Genomic DNA, 20556 nt, shown 5'->3' on the forward strand with positions numbered 1-20556 from the left:
GTTATCAAACAGTATCCATTTAGTAGTAGATGAACTTTGCAGGGACAGGAATTTTCAATATCTTATTTTTATTTGCTTATTTAAATGAATAAGAAATACCTATCTTGTTTGCACAATTATTTATTAATAACCTCCTACTAAACCTACACATGTAATTCTACTGTTTTCCGGCACTGCATTTGTTGGAAAAGTACTCTGAGTGCAGCTTGACTATTCTTGCTTTGTATATGACTGATTTTCTTCCCTGAATGCTCATAACTTTTTAATTCTTTGCATATTTAACATTTCTTAATGACAGATGTAGCTCAATAATATATAATAAAACAATAATCTAGAAATGAGCATTATGAGCAGCATATATGCACCAGTTACATTCTAAGTATATTGAAAAGCATCATCCAATATAATCTTCATAAGAAATATATGGGGTAATATATAAGTTCTTTTTATTGTTTGTTTATTTTAATGAATACATAGAGATACAGGAATGTTAAATATTTTTCCCAACGTATTTTGCCCAATGTCTTATAGTTGGAAAACGGGTCCAAACAGCCTGGTGCCAAATTCAGTGCTTTCATTGACCAGATTTTAAGTTTTTCTCTTCATAATTATGAGCACAGAATTTATTCTGAAATCATTAAAAATTACATAAAATATTTTAAATGACTTCATCCATGGTATAGAATAAAAAATGTATCCTTATAATGTAGTTGTGACAAATTAAAGTTACAATGTATCTAAATGTTATTGCTATGCCAACATGTCAATGATCATGCTATTCCTCTTAGCTTCAAAGCCACTCTCTGTGGCTGTACTTCCCATAATATAGTATTTCTCTCTTGCCAGCCAGCAAAATAATTAGCTTGATAGCAAAGGACCCAGAGAGATCCTGGAGAAGAAACAGTTCATGGTTTCTGTGTACTGTCTCTCCTGACAGGCTTCTGCAGTGCACTGCTGCCAGCAGCATGTGGCACCTCTCCATGGTACTTCCTCACATATCCCAATGTAGAGATTCTCAGTTTTCCAGTGCGGCCCCTCAGTGAAAGTTTCTACCATCTGGTGGGCCATGGTAGTGCCCTTCCCACTGAGGCCTGAATCCTAGCCTTGGAGGAAGGGGTCTATTTCCAGATTCATTTCTTTCTTGGGTGCTCTTTTCCCCTCCCACTCCCCCGAGGTAGTGTCTGCTTCTTACATCTGCTATTCCTGTATTCCTTAGAGTTTTCTTTACCCCTTTGTAGCTAATCCCCTATTACTCCAGTCTCCTATTATAATTAATACTTATTTTTAAAATACTTTCCCTGTTCAAATAACTGTGTGGTTCCTGTCTACAGACTGGAATCTTACTGATAAAAATGTTAAGTGCAATAAATTCTAAATGGCTATTTTCATGGTTAAATATGATGCATATGTATTTGAAATTGTCATTGAACATCTCAATCTTAAAATTTACAAGTTTCAATAGTTTTATTTGTTAAGAATAATAACACATATCTCAATAAGCCACAGGAAACAAAATGTTTGGAAAAATGTTTTATATACTGTGAAAACACAGCAGAAATGTAAGTTACACGGTAAACTCTGTGACGGTGGGGCCATTTCTATCCCACCATTCCTGCACCATTCCTGGAAAGCCAGTGCCTCCCACAGGATCTTGGTACTCTAATGTGCTTGATAAATGTTAACAGGTGTGTAAATACATCTGCATTACCTCTTTTGTATTTAAGTCCATCTGACTTAAATTTCAAAATGCTGCATTAAAAATCTAGTGTTTTCGAATTTGCAAAATATAAATATTATATAATAAAAAACACTGAATATCTTTCAACCGCATCCCCAATTTTCTAGAATCTTACCTCAAACACATTTATAGTTGTAAATGAGAAATAATAGAAAAAATACATAAAACCATATAGTCTCAGAAACAAAAACTTTGGTATGGTATTCAAGTTAGCTATTTTCAGTTGCATTTTGTAAGGATATGTACTCTTTGTAACCTGTGAAGACACATATAATTTACTTCAATTCTTCTTTTGTTATTTTAAGTGCAAAAAGTGGGTTCTAATGGCAAACTCTGTTTATATTGCAGCACAACTAGAACACTGTTTTAAATCATTTTTAAGTGGGTAAATAATTTCACATTTGATACCTTTTATTTAGTGGAGAAGAGGAACAGCTGTCATGGGCTTTCTTTTCACTCTTCAGTCTCTCTTACAATGCTTTCACTAAAAATCCTAAATAGTAATCAAGGTAAAATGTGTTGCTATGGACAAGATGAAGCTATAAAATCTTTACTTCTTGTATCAGTGCATGGGCTTATATACTAATACACTGTTTTTACCCCCTATTGCAACATTTTTCATAATGATCTCCAGCAGCATTGTCAAGGAACTTCAGTGTTTTCTTTGTAAGTGAATAAAATTGGTAACACCACACAAGCTGCTTTGATTGTAGGGGGAAAGGAAGTCAAGCATCCTGGATTCCTGATACTGTGGCTAAAAATAATGAAAATCACTTATTTTTAGTGAAGTTCATGTGCGTTTGTCTATTTGGTGGTTCTAGAATAAATGGAGAAAAAGGGTAGCCTCCAAGCTATTATACATGCACACAGTATAATTGCACACGCTTCTCACCTCTCCTTCATATAAATGAAGAACAACATCTGTATAAAGTACGTACTTTCAGATCTAAGGATATCCCTAGAACATACTAGGATCAAATGTTATCCCAAGCAAGAATAGCAAATTTTGTCAAAGGTACTTTGTTTTATGGAATACAGAATAAGTAAATAGATAGATCAATTAGTAAGTAAATGAATGATTGAATGAAAGAATTCCTGAAAATTCAGAGCATATGAGGGACAAATCAGCAGTGTATAACTAAGAACACTGAACTCTCTTATGACAATCACATCTTTCAAGAACAGCATTTGAATGTCATAAGCTGTGTTGAGTGTCTATTGACAATGCTTGTTTCCATGATTTTAGTGCACTCAATACATTTTATTGTTGTAAATTTAAAAAAGCATAGTAAATATTTCTAAGCAACATTTTATTGGTTTGTAGTGGGAATTGGAAAAATGTATGAGAATGATTTAAGATGGATATTTTTTGATTGATTTGAATAAAAAAATAGAGAGAAACAAATAAAAGTGCAATAGGGTTTGGAAGAGGGAAACCCCGAGGAGGCAACTGCATTATCCTTGCAGTTTGAGCTGTGAAGTGTCTATTTCCTCATCCTTTTTTTAACTGACTAAAAATCCATTCATATTTTGCTTCAATTATCATTTCAGGTTGATAGGTCAGTTTCTCGTAGCCTTTAATCCTCAGTCATTTTAAAAAGCTATTTTGTCAATCAGTCATAAAAATACGGATGTAGCAAACTATTTGATACAATGTTTTGCAGACAGAGCTTATCATTTAAATTTATACCTGCAAGGCATAATTCATACCCAATCACCTTGTTGTTAAAATGGGAAATCACATATTCACTCAAATGGTAATCATTGAATGTCTACTAGGCACTGAATGTGCAAGTACAATTTGCCTTGCATCCGATAATCTGAAAAACTTGGGCACATCATAGAGAAATACTTTAAAATAATTCACCTTAATTAAAGATATATCTTACATAAGTGTTCTGAGAATGCACTTTCCCTAGCTGGCAAATGAAACCTATGTTTTAAATTGCTGTTAAAACTAGTGCCATTCTGAGTGCTATGCAGTGTGCTAAGTTATTTTCACGCGGTATTCCAGGTAATGCCCACAATGTGCCTAAGTGGTAGCTATCATTAATTTTACTATTTTAAAGTGTGAGACACTGAAGCCTAAAGTGGTTAAACAACTTTTTCAATGTTTCATGACTTGTATGTGCTCAGTAAGGGATTTAATTTTGGGTTTGCCTATCACCACAATTCATGGTCAACTACAGTATCATATTGAGTCTGTATATGAAATTGCATACTTCCCTATAATCACAAATTAAAACTAGGTTTAATAATTCTTAGTTTTTTTCTTGGTTGTGGTAAAATTAATCAATTAATTGAATCATTCAACAAATATTTTGAAGTACACTCCACAGAGGGTGCATATGGTTACGTAATTATGAAGAAGTCAAACAAATAAATCATAACACAGAGTGAAACATGCAGAAATAATCAGGTAGACACCTACAGATGCTGACTGTTAGGTAGGGGGAAAGACTGCATTTTGGGGAGAAGCCAAATAAGAAAATTTGGGGTCATTTTATCTGTGACTTTAATACCAGTGGTACAGAACACCCACTTTTTAAAAAAGACACAAGAATTTTCTATTTTGTAGAATCTTGTGCTTCTCATGGTGATTACATGGAGGGGTATAGTTGGGGGGTTAAAAGTGGAGAACGATTCTCCATGGGCTTCTGTTCCCTTATTGTAATGACTGCTCACCTGTCTAGCATTCAGGTTTTTGTTATACTGTTTTTCTGGTCCTATTTAATTATTATTTGGTCAATCTTTTTGTTCTTCAAGTCTGGGTTATGCTGGGTATAAAAGACATCAAATCTATTGTCTTGAGGAAATAAGAGATAGTAAATATTTTTTCTTTCTATCCATCCCAGGTTCAAGCCTGGGACCCCTGTAACAAAAGATGAATTAACAAGAGCAGAGCTGCAAATAGATTTAATGTAAGTTTTATGTGATGCAGGAGACTTTACAAAGAAATGAAAATTCAAAGAATTGGTTGAATGTGAGTGTTTATATGCTTGGTTTGAGGAGAATAGAAAATCCTAGAGAAAGAAGACAAAGGTTTGAGTTGAGTGTAGTAAACTGGTGGAGGAGGGCACAGCAAAATCTGTCCACGATGCCTCTCTGTGTCCCTGTGTCTTTGGAAATTCCAAAGGATGCTCTTTTCCTCTTGGTATGGGGAGAACACGTCTCGTGGAGTTTTCACGACCTACTTGAGAACAGAAGATCAGAATATACTTGCTGCACATGCTGTTTCTCAAATTCCTTCAGCTTAAAATATTCAATATGCTGGTGTGTCATATGTTAGGGCAACATGTCCTGAACCCATCTGAAGCAAGTACACAATTGGGACATTTCTCTCACAGAGAGAACTGCCAATCACATGTAACTTACTTCAAGAATTGTTGAAGTTGATTTACAAATTTGACAATAGAAAAAGTGAATTGATATTATCTCTTCAATCACTTGACAGCCTACTAACACATAAACAGCTCAGAAAACATCTTGCCATGCTCAAGAGCTAATTTCTTTGAAATCTAGTAAGAAAGAGAATTTTTAAAAAATATACTGAAATGATTTCTTTGTCCCTAGTAATCCCATAGCAACCTCCATGTGCCCAGTTTTTTTCCTTCACTCCCATAATTTGCAATTGCCTATTTCATTATGGTTTACGTACATATTATCTGCATTCTTAGCCAGAACCTAAGCCCTATGTGGGCAGAAACTACATTTCTGAAGCAAGTTTTATTTAGCTTTAAACTACAGCTTGTACTAAGAAATCTGTATTTTAACAATCATGCTTAGAGGATGATTTGAGAAACTCTGGATTAGACGATAAAACTTGAGACTTCATAGAGAATGTTTTATGCGTGTCGCATTGTCAACGCCAAGGCCACACATATAATTGGTGTTAACATCCTTCCTTAGAATAGAGATGATGACACTCCTTACAGAATGTTTTCCTATCGTCTTTTTTCCGAGATCAAGGCAGGGGGCAAGTGCAGTTTTGTTACATGGGTATGTTGTATAGTGGTGATGTCTGGGCTTTTAGTTAACCTTTTGGTGTCCCAGAATTTATTTCCTATTATTTCTTATTCTATTCCATTGCCTGGCCTCAATAGAAATTCAATTCATTAATTAATACTTAATAAGAGCCTTCTTTATGCCATTCACAACTTCCAATGTCACTTAAGATATCTGAATTGTATCCTCTAAGCCAGATGAAATGCAAACAAACAGACGAAATCTATGATAACTGGGGACCCAATACAGATTGCTTGGTAGTAACATGAAATGGATATTAGTAGTAATATGAAATGCAATACAGATTGCTTAGAAGCAATATGAAATGTAAACAATTCAGGCAAAATCTATGGTAACTTGGACCCAATACAGATTGCTTAGTAGTAATATGAACAAACCTTTGAGCAAATTCATTCCTTTGCAAACCTGGAGAAGAATCTAGACTTTGCTCTTCAGATGGCGAAATGTGTTAAATTGAGCTAAATCCCAAAACAGGATTTTTGAAGTTGAAGGATTCTATGTTAACCTTTTCATAAATACTCTATTCACTAATATTTTTAAACTTGCAAGTCTCTTACAAATTTCCACTAAATTAAAAAGAAATTGAGATAACAGTAGTTTCTAAAATATATGGAATAAAATAGCCAAGAAGAGGCCAGTTTCAATGCCCAAATCACTATATTTTAATATGATAATTTATACTGCAATACAAAATTTACACCTAACTTCACGCAGCTTAAACCTGATCAAGATGACAAACTTCCCAAAGCACTAAGACTTCATGGCAGAATCCATGGGGGAAAAGCCAGTAGGGAGCCTGGCTGGGATTGAAGTCGTGGGCAGGATGCTGTAGGAAAGGGATTTTGACAAGGTCTATGTTGTCCTTGGCCAGTTTCTGGTGCTAAAGAAAGATGAAGACCTCTTCTGGGAATGGCTTGAAGGACACTCGTAGTGCCAATGCCAAGAAGTCCCGACTGCTTTGGAGGCCTTCGAGAATGGTGCGACTCCTTGTTGTGATGCCCTCTGGGAAGCCCTCAATCCCCAGCCCTCATCCGGAGTTTTCAGGGACTCCTCTCCTGATCCTCTGCAAAGGAAAAGATTGCTATTGTCCTACTCACCTCCAACGTGTTCCAGGGTCTTTTGGGAGTTTTCTCCCCTATGTCAACTGTTTTGGATTCTCACTCTTGCATCCCTCCGCCTTCCTCTTTCCCTTGCCAGTCCCCTGGGGGTAGACACCAGCTTTCCTGAATGGATTCCTGGCCCCGTCCATTACCCCCACCCTCACTTTCAGTCCATTTGATACCATTTGGCTCCTTTTTTGGCAGAATAGTCACTATCCTAGTAAAGATTTTTAGATCAATAAAGTCAGTGGCTTTCAAAAAAAAAAAAAATTATGATACAGGGCAGGGTGCAGTGCGTGACTCACACCTGTAATCCCAACACTTTGGGAGGCCAAGGTGGGCGGATCACCTGAGGTCAGGAGTTTGAGACCAGTCTGGCCAACATGGTGAAACACCATCTCTACTAAAATTACAAAAATTAGCCAGGGTTAGTGGCTTGCATTTGTAATCCCAGCTACTTGGGAAGCTGAGGCAGGAGAATTTCTCGCTTGCAACCAGGGAGGAAGAAGTTGCAGTGAACCAAGATCATGCCTCTACCCTGCAGCCTGGGTGACAGAGCCAGACTCTGACTCAAAATAAACAAATTATGATACGTACAATAGGATTTAAAAACCATCAAATAGAAGTTTTGTCTCTAACAATATTACCTCGGTACACTGTAGTACTGAGTTCTAGGCATCAATCATATATTAACTCATTAAACCCTAACAACAATCTTATGAGACTGGTATTACTAATATTCCCTCATTTAAAAAATGGAGAAACTGTAATTTACTTAAGACCATTGGATAAATTGTTTTGAATGAAATCTCAGCTTAAGTAGTCTGTCTCCATTCCACATGCTTTTAGCTACTACATGTGTATAGTGACACGGAAAGATATTCATGATATACTAAATGAAAAAGCATATTGGGCCGGGCGTGGTAGCTCACGCCTTTACTAGGATAGTGACTATTCTGCCAAAAAAATCTTTACTAAAAAAAAAAAAAAAATCTTTACTAAAAAATCTGCCAACTAAATCTTTACTAGGATAGTGACTATTCTGCCAAAAAAGGAGCCAAATGGTATCAAATGGACTGAAAGTGAGGGTGGGGGTAACGGACGGGGCCAGGAATCCATTCAGGAAAGCTGGTGTCTACCCCCAGGGGACTGGCAAGGGAAAGAGGAAGGCGGAGGGATGCAAGAGTGAGAATCCAAAACAGTTGACATAGGGGATCAAGCCTGTAATCCCAGCACTTTGGGAGGCCGAGGTGGGTAGATCACAAGGTCAGGGGATCAAGACCATTCCATCCAATATGATGAAATCCCGTCTCTACGGAAAATACAAAAATTAGCTGGGCATGGTGGCACGCGCCTGTAGTCCCAGCTACTCGGGAGGCTGAGGCAGGAGAATCGCTAGAGCCCGGGAGGCGGAGGTTGCGGTGAGCCGAGATGGCGCCACTGCACTCCAGCCTGGGTGACAGACTGAGACTGTCTCAAAAAAGAAAAAAAAAAAAAAAGAAAGAAAGAAAAGAAAAAGAAGAGTATTGTTCTTCAACAGTATATTTTGAAAGAAAATAAATGTATGCACATCCTTTCTTTTTCTTTCTTTTTTTTTTTTTTTTGAGGCAGAGTTTCACTCTTGTTACCCAGGCTGGAGTGCAATGGCGCGATCTCGGCTCACCGCAACCTCCGCCTCCTGGGCTCAGGCAATTCTCCTGCCTCAGCCTCCTGAGTAGCTGGGATTACAGGCATGCACCACCATGCCCAGCTAATGTTTTGTATTTTTAGTAGAGATGGGGTTTCACCATGTTGACCAGGATAGTGTCGATCTCTTGACCTCGTGATCCACCCGCCTCGGCCTCCCAAAGTGCTGGGATTACAGGCTTGAGCCACCGCGCCTGGCCTGCACATCCTTTCAAAAAAAAAACAAAATTCCTAAGCATATAGGTGTGCCATTCATAATACTATAAATACTTTAATATATTTACCTAATCAAAAAGTTGCCCAATTTCTTAGGTGTTTTTCTCTATTTTAGACGACAATACAAGTAATACACAAACAATGCTTTCTTCCTATAAAATATTAAATAAAACACAACAAAACAATACATCTCAGACACTTCCTATATCATACCAACCTTACTATCTCATTCCTCTCAATTTTACCTTACATTTATATAATGGATGAACTATTATTTATTCAATCATTCGCTTATATAATTGGCATTAAAATTGTATTCAGTTTTTTTCTGACAAAAACAATACTGCCATAAATATCCTCCATCACTGATAATTGTACTCATGTATAGTATTTCTTTTGAATAAAGAGATAAATGCTGATGTAGAACTGTTTGGCTGACATTTTAAATTTTAATTAACACTGTTAAAATGTCTCCTCATGTAATCATACTATTTTTATACTACCACCAACAACACATGAGAAGGTCTGTTGCTTTATACACTCCACAACTACAAATGGTTGCACAAATTTTTTGGCCACTCTGATGGAAAAAAAGTATGCTTAATTATTACATTAATTTTTATTTTCTCAATTATTAGTAGTGCTACTGATTTCTTTTTTTTTAAGGAGGGAACAATTTTGTATTATTTATTTATTTATGTCATTATTTTAGATCCAGGGGGTGACTGTGCAGGTTTGTCACATGAGTATATGGTATAATGCTGAGATCTGAGCTTCTGTTGAACCCATCACTCAAATAGTGAATACAGTATCACATGTTTTCATATAATTATCCATTTCTAGTTTTGTTGGTTTTTGTATACTTTGTAAAATTTTAAATTTGGTTGTCTCTTTCTTGGCAGATGCTTCCTACATATCCTGGATATTAATATGTTGTTGGTTGTATGTACTGTAAATGTTTTCTGTTTTTCTAGTCCTTTATATCAGTTAATATATTATTGCAACAGAACAAAAGTTAAATATTTTTATAATGTTGAATCTTATATTTTCTTTTTCTGGCTTTCACTTCAAGTTTTTCTTATAAGTTCCTTTCTTCCTCTGAAGTCATAAATATTTCCTATAATTTTTCTAATATTTCTTATAGTTTTGAATTTGAGATTTTAATACTTAGCTTTTAAACCATCTGGAGTAAATTGTGTATATAATGAAAGACAAATTCTAATTTTTCTTCTAATGACAGACTATTGTCTAAGTACTAATTCACTGACTAGTCTATTCATTTCCAACTGACCTGAACTGCAACATATTTCATAAATTAAATGCCCATAGTATTCAGAGTTCACTTTCTAATTCATCCCTGATGTTTATGTGAGCATAATTCTGCTTCCTACACTTACTGATTTTTATATAGCCTCATTTATGTTTATTGTGGTTTTTGATTGTGAGCTCACGGTCACTGGAACTTTATCTCTCAGACTTTTTTGAGACTTCAGTTCAAAGCATATTCTTCCAGAAAGCATTTATATTTTGCTCCACTATCTGCATAGTGAATCCAGTATAAATTAAGTTACAGGGTTGAAGCTTTCAAGATCTCACTAATATGTGAATTTGGGCCTCAAATTTGAATTAGGTTGGGGTGAGAACCCCCTAATTCTAGAGTTAGGAGTTCCTGGGAGATAAAATTATATTCCATCCATTCAGACTGAAGATTCACATAAGCATATTTTTAGTTTATACTTTCACTTTTATAAGAACAGTCCCTGTGGTATTCAGCTTCCTAAGGCATCAGATCCAACCTCCCATCCTAGATGAGCCCACAGCCTAGTATCCTGAGTCAATTGCATGCTTTCGTCTATTTGATTTATCGAAGTTCTAACCATCCCAGATTAATATGGAAACTAACAGTTTCTGGGCTTGCTTACCTCCCTAAAATTATACTTTCACTTTCTTCCCAGTCCTAGTGGATTTCCTGAAAGATTAATCTTTATTTTTATTGTTATATGGCAATTTTTTTTCCCGTTTAAGTCTATTTGCTTTCTGAGAATAAAACAGGCATGTTGGCTTTCTTATGGTTAATATTTCAATATTTTATGAGTGTCTATTTTGTGTTGTATATACCTAACTTTTTCTAAAATTCCAATCTGACAGTGTTGTCTTTCCACTGGAGAGTTGGGGCATTTACATTTTTGAAGACTATTAAAATATTTGGAATTATTTCAGCTATCTAACTGCAGTTTTAGATACTCTAATTATTCTATGCCTTTCTTTTTCTTCCTTCCTCCCTCCCTCCTTCCCTCCCTCCCTCCCTCCCTGTTTCCCTCTCTCCTTGCCTCCTTCCCTCCCTTCTCCCCCTTGCCTCCCCTCCCTCCCCTCCCTCCCTCTTCTTCCTTTCTTCCTTCCTTCCTTTCCTTCCTTCCTTCCTTCCTTCCTTCCTTCCTTTCTTTCTTTCTTCTTTCTTTCTTTCTCTCTTTCTTTCTCTCTCTTTCCTTTCTCTTCCTTTCTTAGTTTTCCTCTTGTGGTCCAGGCTACAGGGCAATGTTATGATCTCAGCCCAAGGAAGCTCCACCTTCCAGGTTCAAGCAATTCTCCTGTCTCAGCTCCCAAAGTAGCTGGTATTGCAGACACATGCCACCACACCCAGCTAATTTTTGTATTTTTCACAGAGATGGGGTTTTGCCATGTTGGCTAGGCTGGTGTCAGGCTCCAGACCTCAGATGATCCACCTGCCTTGGCCTCCCAAAGTGCTGGGATTACAGGTGTGAGCCACTGTGCCCGGCCTCTTTTCCTTCTTTCTTTTGAAGTGTTCAGAATTTCTATTTTTTCTCTAGTGGATTAAAAATTAATCACTCTAGTTGTATTTTAAAAACTTTTTACTCCTAAAACTTTAATGTAAATACTTAAACTAATGAAGGTGTAAGGCTGATCCTTTTATTTTTGCTCTTAAACAATAATATAAATACTTAGGAATGATTTGATTGATCATCTGCTTTCTGCATTGTTATTATTATTTGACATTTCAGTTCTAATTTGTTTTAAAACTATGTTCACCTTATGTCACTTATCCACTATAACTCACAGAACACAGAAGAGCCATTATACTCACCATTACAATTTATAACAGCAAATGCAAACAGATTAATCAGCAAATGATAAACAATGCTGAGAGAAACCAGGCAGGAACTTCTAAACATTCTCTCCCGGTAAAGTTCTATGAACGGTCCTACTTTAATTCTCTCACCAACAGTGTGTGAAAAAATGCATGAAGTATTACCAACCAGGGAAGCTTGCTCTCACCGTGTCCACAACTTTTGTTAGAGGCTGTTCACCCAAATATGGAGCATCGATATCAGCCACGACATTGGGTACTCATTCTCCATTCGCTGCCGCAGAGACCAAACTGATACAGCACGGTCCAAGGTTCTCTGTCACGAGTCACGTTGTCGGCACAAACCGTCTGGCCTACATCTGCGCCCCAGGTACACAAAGACCCTCTTCTCAGGCCTGATATTCCAGAGCTTGGAGGTTGTTTCTCAGGAGATTGTGCAAAGACCAGTCTTTTATTTAGAGACACAGGGTTTGCACATCCCAAGCTTGCTACGTCAGCCCTTTCCTCGATACCATCTGCATTGTTACTATTTTATATATGCAGTTGGTTCATTCAGATTTACCCATATATTCAGCAATTTCACTGGCCAATATTTTTTCTTCTATCTCAAACTACTTTTTCTGTGATATCATTTATTTTTTGCTTAAGCATATTTCTAACAATTTCCTTAAAGAGGATTTATGACTAGAAACCTCTCTGTTTTGGTTTGTTTTAAAATGTGTGTATTTTGTCCATTCTTAAATTAAAATTTGGCTGGATATAAAATTGGAAGTCAAAAATTATTTCTCTTACTATATTAAAAATATAGATTCACACTTTCAGATTTTATTTTTACTATTGAGCAGTTAGTGATCGGTTTGTCAATTTTTAAAGTTAAACTATTTTTTCTCTTTTAATCTTATCCTTCTCTTTTTCTGTAATTCTGGAGTATTATGTACTTTCACTATCAGTGTCTAGAGGACTCTTTACATTTATCATTGATATATTTTCATTGTGCATCCTGAATCTGAGAGTTAGGTCCTTTAAAATTCAGTTCTATAAAGTGTTCAATCATATCTCTTTGAATATTTCCTTTCTTCCATTCTTTTATTTTTGGATTTCAAGTAAATATACATTAGACTCTTTATTTTGTCCTTCCTGCCTTTTAATCTTTCTTTCATATTTGCATACATTAATTACTCTGCTTTATATTCTCTACAATTAATTTCTTTTTATTTCTTTTCTTTTTTTATTTTGGAGACAGAGTCTTGCTGTGTTGCTGAGGCTGGAGTACAATGGCACAATCTCAGCTCACTGCAACCTCTGCCTTCTAGATTTAAACGATTCTCCTGTCTCACCTCCCAAGTAGCTGGGACTACAGGCATGTGCCACTATGCCCAGCTAATTTTTGTATTTTTTAGTAGAGACAGGATTTCATCATGTGCCCAGTTCTCTTGCTATATTAAAAGTATAGATTCAAACTCTTTCAGATTGAGAATCTATATTTTTAATATAGATTCTGTGCCCAGTTCTCTATAATTAATGTCTTTGAATTTATTTCCTAGGTCATTAATTCCCTCTTCAGCAATATACAATTAGTTATATAACACATCTGCTGCATTAAACAAAATCTTAATACTTTTGAAACTGTCTTTGCTTCTTTCCCAAATCTAATTGTTTCTTGGTTTTTATAATATGTTGCTTCAATCTTTTATTTTTCATTATATACTTTTAAAAAATATTTCAATCCTACTCAATATCTTTTGAATTCATTTACAGTTTGATTCTGTGTTTGCATTTTCTACTGATTCTCCATCAGGGTGAGTTATTTTCCTGTGTGTTTGTAAATTTTGGAATTTGCGTTAATGGTCCACCGTTACTGATGGTGGTCCTTCACAGTGGCAATCTTGAGAGGTGTGAAGGTGATCTGACTTTATTCCTGTCATATGCTCTTCAGCATAAAGAATCTACAATAGCCTTTTAATTTCTCAGTTTGGGGTTCCTTGAATATTTCTGGCGGTATATTTTGTGTTTAATTCTGCAGATACGCAGTCTCATGGAAGACTGTTTGCTCTGCTTTTTTCTAGCATCCTGAGTTGCCAGTAAAAACTTTGACTCCAACCTATCATTAATTTCTTTTTTGGAAATATGCCATTTTCCCAAATCTGAACAATTCTGGAATTTCATACAAATAAAAGATTAGTGCAAAATATTATTCTATAATCTCACTGTGTGTGTTGCTACTTAATTCACTGGAACACTGTGGTCTATTTAATTTGAAGGCTCCTACTATATATATTTACTTTCAGTTTTGAAAAATAAAAATTTTCCCAGGGACTTCTTTAATAATTCCCCTTTCTCTTTTCTTTCAATTCTGCTAATTGCACACTTTCATGAAATTAACAACTATTTCCCCCACCCTTTTGGTGGGGAAAATTTTTGGACTTCCATTTTAATTAGGGCTGTCTTTAATTAGCTTACAAAAAGATGGAAATTTCCAGTAGGAGTGGGAATTGTAGATAGGAAAAGTATAGACATGTAGGGCTATAGTGGATTTAATGTTTAACACATGTAATTATAAAATATTAGTGCATATAGTTTTATTCATTTTTTCTGCTATAAAATATAATTATTTTGAAAATTATAGATAGAATAAATCACTATGTGGCATGGCATAAGCAAAATATACAAGGAATCAGCAAAGAGGAGGTTGTCTTTTGATGCGGTACAAGGACAGCAATACAAATATCCACAGCAAACAGTCAGGAAAAACAGTTTCCAGCTTCCAATGAGGCATTTATTTAGATTCACCAGAATTCTTAACTTGATCAATTACGATCATCTGAACTTCCAATCATTTTCTGTTTTTAATCTGAATTATTCTATGCAAAATCTTGGGACATTAAAATTTCTTAATAGTTTCCCATGTACAATATAACTGTGAAGCAATTGGCTTCATATTCTAATCCCAAAAGGCAATATGTCATGATTAGGGATGGAGAGTGAAGATATTTAAGCAATGAGTCAGAAGTATTGTGAAGTGATGACTTTAAAGGATTTGGAGGTGTTATATCAAGTTCTTCCCTGATGTGTATGGAAAGCAGTGGTCTTAACATGTCACTAGAAAATGATTACACATCTCATAATAAATCAGAAATGATCTAGAATGTTAAGTGCTGAAATATTAGGCCAAACAAACTATTAACAGAGTGAGTTTCCTATTGTGTTTGGCAAAATCTGATTTTTTAAAAAGGATGATCTTCAAAAAATAGAACAACTGGCTGTTTTCTTATCCAATATGAAGTTGTGTGGTATTCTTTAAGAATTCCTGAGACCCTCTGGCTAGGACTACATGTACTCTTATGAGTCCTCATATACTATTTCATCAGTTAGGAAGTTGTAAATAAAGAATCATAACAGTGACATGCAGAATTTATTCATAGAACATTATTTTAGCCCTATCTCCATATTTATGGCTGTAGAAAAAGAGCCAAAAATAGGAACACGTAGTTCTTTGTAAATGTAACTTCTCAAAGAGAAAGGCTTATGTGCTATTATTTGTGTTTTCACATTTATTAGTAGTAAGTTATTATTATAATGCATATGGATACTACATATTTTAAAGGGCATGTGAAACTACATTAAAGAAATGTTATACTTAAAAATTAAAAAACTATAAATTTTATTTCATATAAATGAGGTATTTCTAACATTAAATGTCTATAATAAACAGCGTGAAGACAATAGACATTTTAAAGAAAAGTATTTGGCTTAAACCTTGAAAATAAAAATACATTAAAAACCTTAAATATTTTGAAAATCGAATTAAAAAAATAATATTGCTAATTAGCTAATTTATGTAGCAGCATTTTTTTTGTATTTCCCATGTCTAAAATATCTAGCAATATACATGGTTTCTCTAGAATTTTTTTTTTTACCATGATGAAAAATCACCAAATATTTCATTCCTTTAATTGGTAAAAATTGTTAAAATATGTCAACGAGCATATTTCTGAAAGCACAAAACCAAGTTTTTCCTTTTCATGCAAACCTGTCTTCCTAACCTGGCAGCTGAGTCTAATTAAACTCAGCTGGAATTGTTTCACTCATAGCTTAGAATCTAGCACCCACTCTGGCCCCAGCTCAAGGGGCTATAAAGACATTAATTGAAATGAGCTGTTAGGCATCAAACATATGGAAGTGTCCCTATTCCAAATTCCTTACTTTCCATGTCCCTTCATGGTTTTGCTGAATCTTCTTGGAATTTCCACCCTTTCTCCTATCCCTTCTTCTCACACATGCCTTCTTTCCCTTCTTGGTCAACTGCTAGTCATACTTCACAAATATTTTGAAAAATTAGCATTTCTTTAAAGCCTCTCTGGGCCCAGGGACATAAGTAGTTGCTTCCTGTATCTTTTACTGTAGCACTGTTCCTCTCCTGGTCTTGACATTTGTTTATGAACCTGCCACCTTTCTCAGACTATAAACTACTCAGGGGCAGTGTCTGTGTCTTCACATAACTATATCCCCAGTGCCAAGCACAGGGGCAGGTTCATAGTTTCTGTTCAGTAAACATTTGCTGAATTTATGGATTTTACTACTGCTTCCATTCTATGATTGCCTCTGATACCAGAAATAATTCATTGGTAACTGAATTCTAGCTACTTCTCAAAAGCTTCATAAAACTGTTTTATTTTCCCCACTTCTCCTTCTGCCTTTGGTCTTCCACTCCTCTGTCTCTCTCTATCTTTCTCTCTCTCCTTCCGTCCTTCCCTCCCTCCCTTCCTCTCTCCTTTCAAAATCACTGCCCCAGAACACCGATTTTTTTTTTTTTTAGCCATACCCTAATCCTTAGTGACTCGGTTTTTTATTCTTAAACTCAGTCTTGCTAGGATTGCATCACCAATACCTGTCATCAAAGTTCTCTGGCATAGACCTTCTGTACTTGTGAACTTCTCACATCTTTATTTTGGAACACTGACAGTCACATGAGCCACGCCAACCTGAATAGAAACATGGAGTCATGAACTCAGTTTAAGAAGTGGGATTCTTGTGTTTCACCTTTGTACTGGCATTCTAATTTCAAACCCATTAGGTAACACAAGTCCCATGTACCTTTCTTAGAATAACCAATGCCTGGTTTGGCTCTCAGGTGTGGGCTCCAAGCCTTCTGTCAGCCCTATGGTTCTGCCTGACCTTTTTGCCCTCTACTCTCCTTTCTTGGACTATTCTCTGCAGAATAGAATAGAACAATACTCCAAATTCACAAGGTGCAGATTGATAAACCAGGGCGGAGTAGTTCCACATCCTTCCCATGGGTGGCAGTGGTAAGGTATGAGGATTTTACAGCTATGTTTCCTCTCTCTTCAGTGACTGCAAAAAACCAGCAATATAATTGCTCCAATTAGGGGTCCTGGGATCACTCAGAGAACGTTCTGCCTCAAATCTTGGAAAGTATATTTGTCTTTAGCAAAATCTAATGTGTATTTTCTTTTTTATGTTATTTTTGAGACAAGGTCTCGCTCTGTCACCCAGGCTGGAGTGCAGTGGCATGATCTTAGCTAACTGCAACCCTGAACTCCAGGGCTCCAGTGATCCTCCTGCCTTAGCCTCCTTGTAGCTGGATCTATAGGTGTGTGCCGCCAAGCCCAGCTATTTTTAAAAATTCTTTGTAGAGACAGAGTCTTGCTATGTTGCTCAAGTTGGTCTTGAACTCTTGGTCCCAAGCAATCTTCCTTTCTTGGCCTCCCAAAGCACTGAGAATATTTACTTATTCAAGTCTTTGTTTAAATTTCACTCTCTCATGTAGCTGATTCTCGTCATCTAATTAAAATTGCAAATTTCTATCATGCACCATTCCCTCTATCCTGGGTCTATGTTTTCTATAGCACTTGATTTCTTCTGATATATCATTTAATTCTTCATTATTTTATCATCCGAGGTAGGTATCTCCTGTTAGAAAATATGCTCCATGGGCAGTACTTTTTTCTTTTTCTTTTTATCTTTTATTCATGATGTCTCCAAGCACCTAGAATAGTACCTGGCACAAATAGGCACTCAACACATATTTGCTTGATAAGTGAACAGATGAAGGGGCAAATGAAAACGGTAGACCAAAAATATTTGGTAGAGATATGTACACATTTCTGACATTCTACAAGCAGAATATTAAAAATATAGTTAGGTTTTTTCCCGATTTCAGGGTAGTAAAGTGAATGAATGAATTTTTTTAAAGGTACTCTTAAATTTGTTGTTATCTTTCTTTGATGGCCTCATGTTTTAAAATTAAGTATGACCATGTGCAAGCTTAAAATGAGTTCCTGGTATTTTGGAAAATTTCCAGCATTCCAAGGTGCTGATTTATAGTTACCATGTGAACGACCTCATGAATAGACCTTTCATTACATATTCCTCAGAATAGCAAACTCCCAGCTGCCCCTTCCTACTGGACCATGACTTAACTCTGGAATGTGTTTTGACTCACTGACTATAATAGTGACTAAAAGGAACATGTGGGAGTCATCAAAAATCTGCAGGTGGATTTTTTTATCTTTAAGAAAGATAAACACTTAATTGGGTAAGCAGATCAATTAGAGATGAATATATAAAAAATGGATTCTTTATTGTACAAAGGGCATCACCACAGGATTATTTTAGATGGCGATCCACTGACAATATTTTTCCTAATGAAATGTCTCCTACACGAACCAAAATAATGTTACTTGGGGCATGAAATAAGGTAGAGTAGCTAGGGAAGCAAGTTTGGAAGCAGAAGCCAGTGCTGGGAGTCCTGGGTCTGCCATGGTGTGTCCAGAGACCAGGTCTAAAAGCCTGTCCTCTGAGTCTCATTAGAGGGGACAGTGCAGTCAGAGCCAAATAAATGGTGTCAATGGTGTTCACTGAAACTGCTCTGTGACTAAATGTCTGATTTACTTATAAGTTTCCAAAGAAGTCCTGTTTTATTAAAGAAATGGTGCTGTTAATTTTAAATTAGTCGGTTACTGCATTTCATTTAACTTTGTTGATCTCAGGTATTTAGAAAAAAGGTTTTTTTTTCCTGACCTTAGAGGATTCATATTTCCAAGACAATTAAGCTCTACAAAAGATGTTATGGGAAAAAAAAAGCAAAGCTTCACAGTAAATATTTCTGTTTCTATGATAAAACTCTTGCTTTATCAGCACATTGAAAAGGGAACGTGGTTGACATTGAATTTTTCTCAATTTTATCACTAGAAAATACTAAACAGAAGAGATTGTCCCTAGTTCTCGAAGGCAACTTTTTAATATGTGAATTATTGCTATGTACCTTTTATTTATTTTGCCAACATGAATTGTGTTTTTCTTTATCCACATACATTTTAATAAAGGTAAACTGGCAGGTAGAGGATTACTTAAAATGAATAATTAGCATCTGGATCAATTCTTATGAAAAGGGTGGACAGTTAGCTCATTGGATAAATGTCAGCTTCCAATATCATGATGATTTACATGTACATTACTTAAAATTCAATGAAGTTAGCAATTATATTGGTCAGTCGCACTAGCTGCTTTTTAATTGCACAATAGCCACATGTGGCTAGTGGTTACCATATTGGCCAGCACAGATATAGGACACTTCTGTCATTATCACAGAAGTTTCTATTGGACAGCATCACTCTAAATATCTGATTTTAAACAAAAGATAAGATATGTAAATAACAATCACAGAAATACCATATTATACATACTTCAATATTTTAGAAACATTAATGACTGGAAGGATCCCTTCATTTAAAGAGCAGTAGAAAATGGAAAGAACAGAAGTCTCAGTTTGTTTTGTAAAACCTGTCAGAGGAGATGAATGGCCATTATAAGAATAAAGAATGACTTTAGTTTTGATGGAGCAAAATAAAAAGAGAAATACAGCAGGTAATTTCCAAGGTTTATTGCAAATGTCTTGAAAAAGTGACTTTGAATATATATTTTATTTTTTGGCATTTTACATGTTGATAACTTAGAAGATTAAAATTAAAATTATGGGTTAGAAAATAAAAGTGAAAAGCAGGCAATTGTCATATTAAAAAATCCCAAGTCATGTAAATTTGATGAACATGACCCATTTAATTCTGCTATTTGAAGCATTCCTTAAGCCAAAGTTTTTCAGCAGAAAGAGTAGATTTTTCAGTTCTACATACATGTACCTAAGACTTCCAGTATTCGCTTTCCAATCTACTAGTCTTAAAACATATAAAGGAAATTCAACAAATCAGACTTTTCTTTTCTTTTTTTTTTTTTTTTTTGAGACGGAGTCCTGCTCTGTTGCCCAGGCTGTAATGCAGTGACATGATCTCAGATCATTGCAACCTCCACTTCCCAGATTCAAGCCATTCTCTTGCCTCAGCCCCCCAATAGCTAGGATTACAGGCACCCATCACCATACCCATCTAATTTTTGTATTTTTAGTAGAGATGGGGTTTCACTATGTTGGTCAGGCTGGTCTCGAACTCCTGATCTTAGGTGATCCACCCGCCTTGGCTCCCCAGAGTGCTGGGATTAGAGGCATGAGCCATGGTTCCCGGTGCAATATTCAGATTTTTATATTTTTATAATACAATTAGTCAAATCATTTACACCGATTGATTTCTTTTCTCTCTTATCCCATCTATTATCCAATTACCTAAATTTGTCAAATTCTGGATTTGCTATGTTTGACACTTAATTTCATA

At 35.7% G+C, this 20556-nt stretch overlaps 1 pseudogene; it reads left to right on the forward strand.

Moving 5' to 3' along the window:
• Positions 1–6494: 6494 nt before the first annotated feature.
• Positions 6495–6760, forward strand: LOC120364345 (barrier-to-autointegration factor pseudogene; annotated as a pseudogene).
• Positions 6761–20556: the final 13796 nt, after the last annotated feature.

The sequence above is a fragment of the Saimiri boliviensis genome, chromosome 5 (assembly GCF_048565385.1).
Source record: "Saimiri boliviensis isolate mSaiBol1 chromosome 5, mSaiBol1.pri, whole genome shotgun sequence".
In the NCBI taxonomy this organism is placed as follows: Eukaryota; Metazoa; Chordata; class Mammalia; order Primates; family Cebidae; genus Saimiri; species Saimiri boliviensis.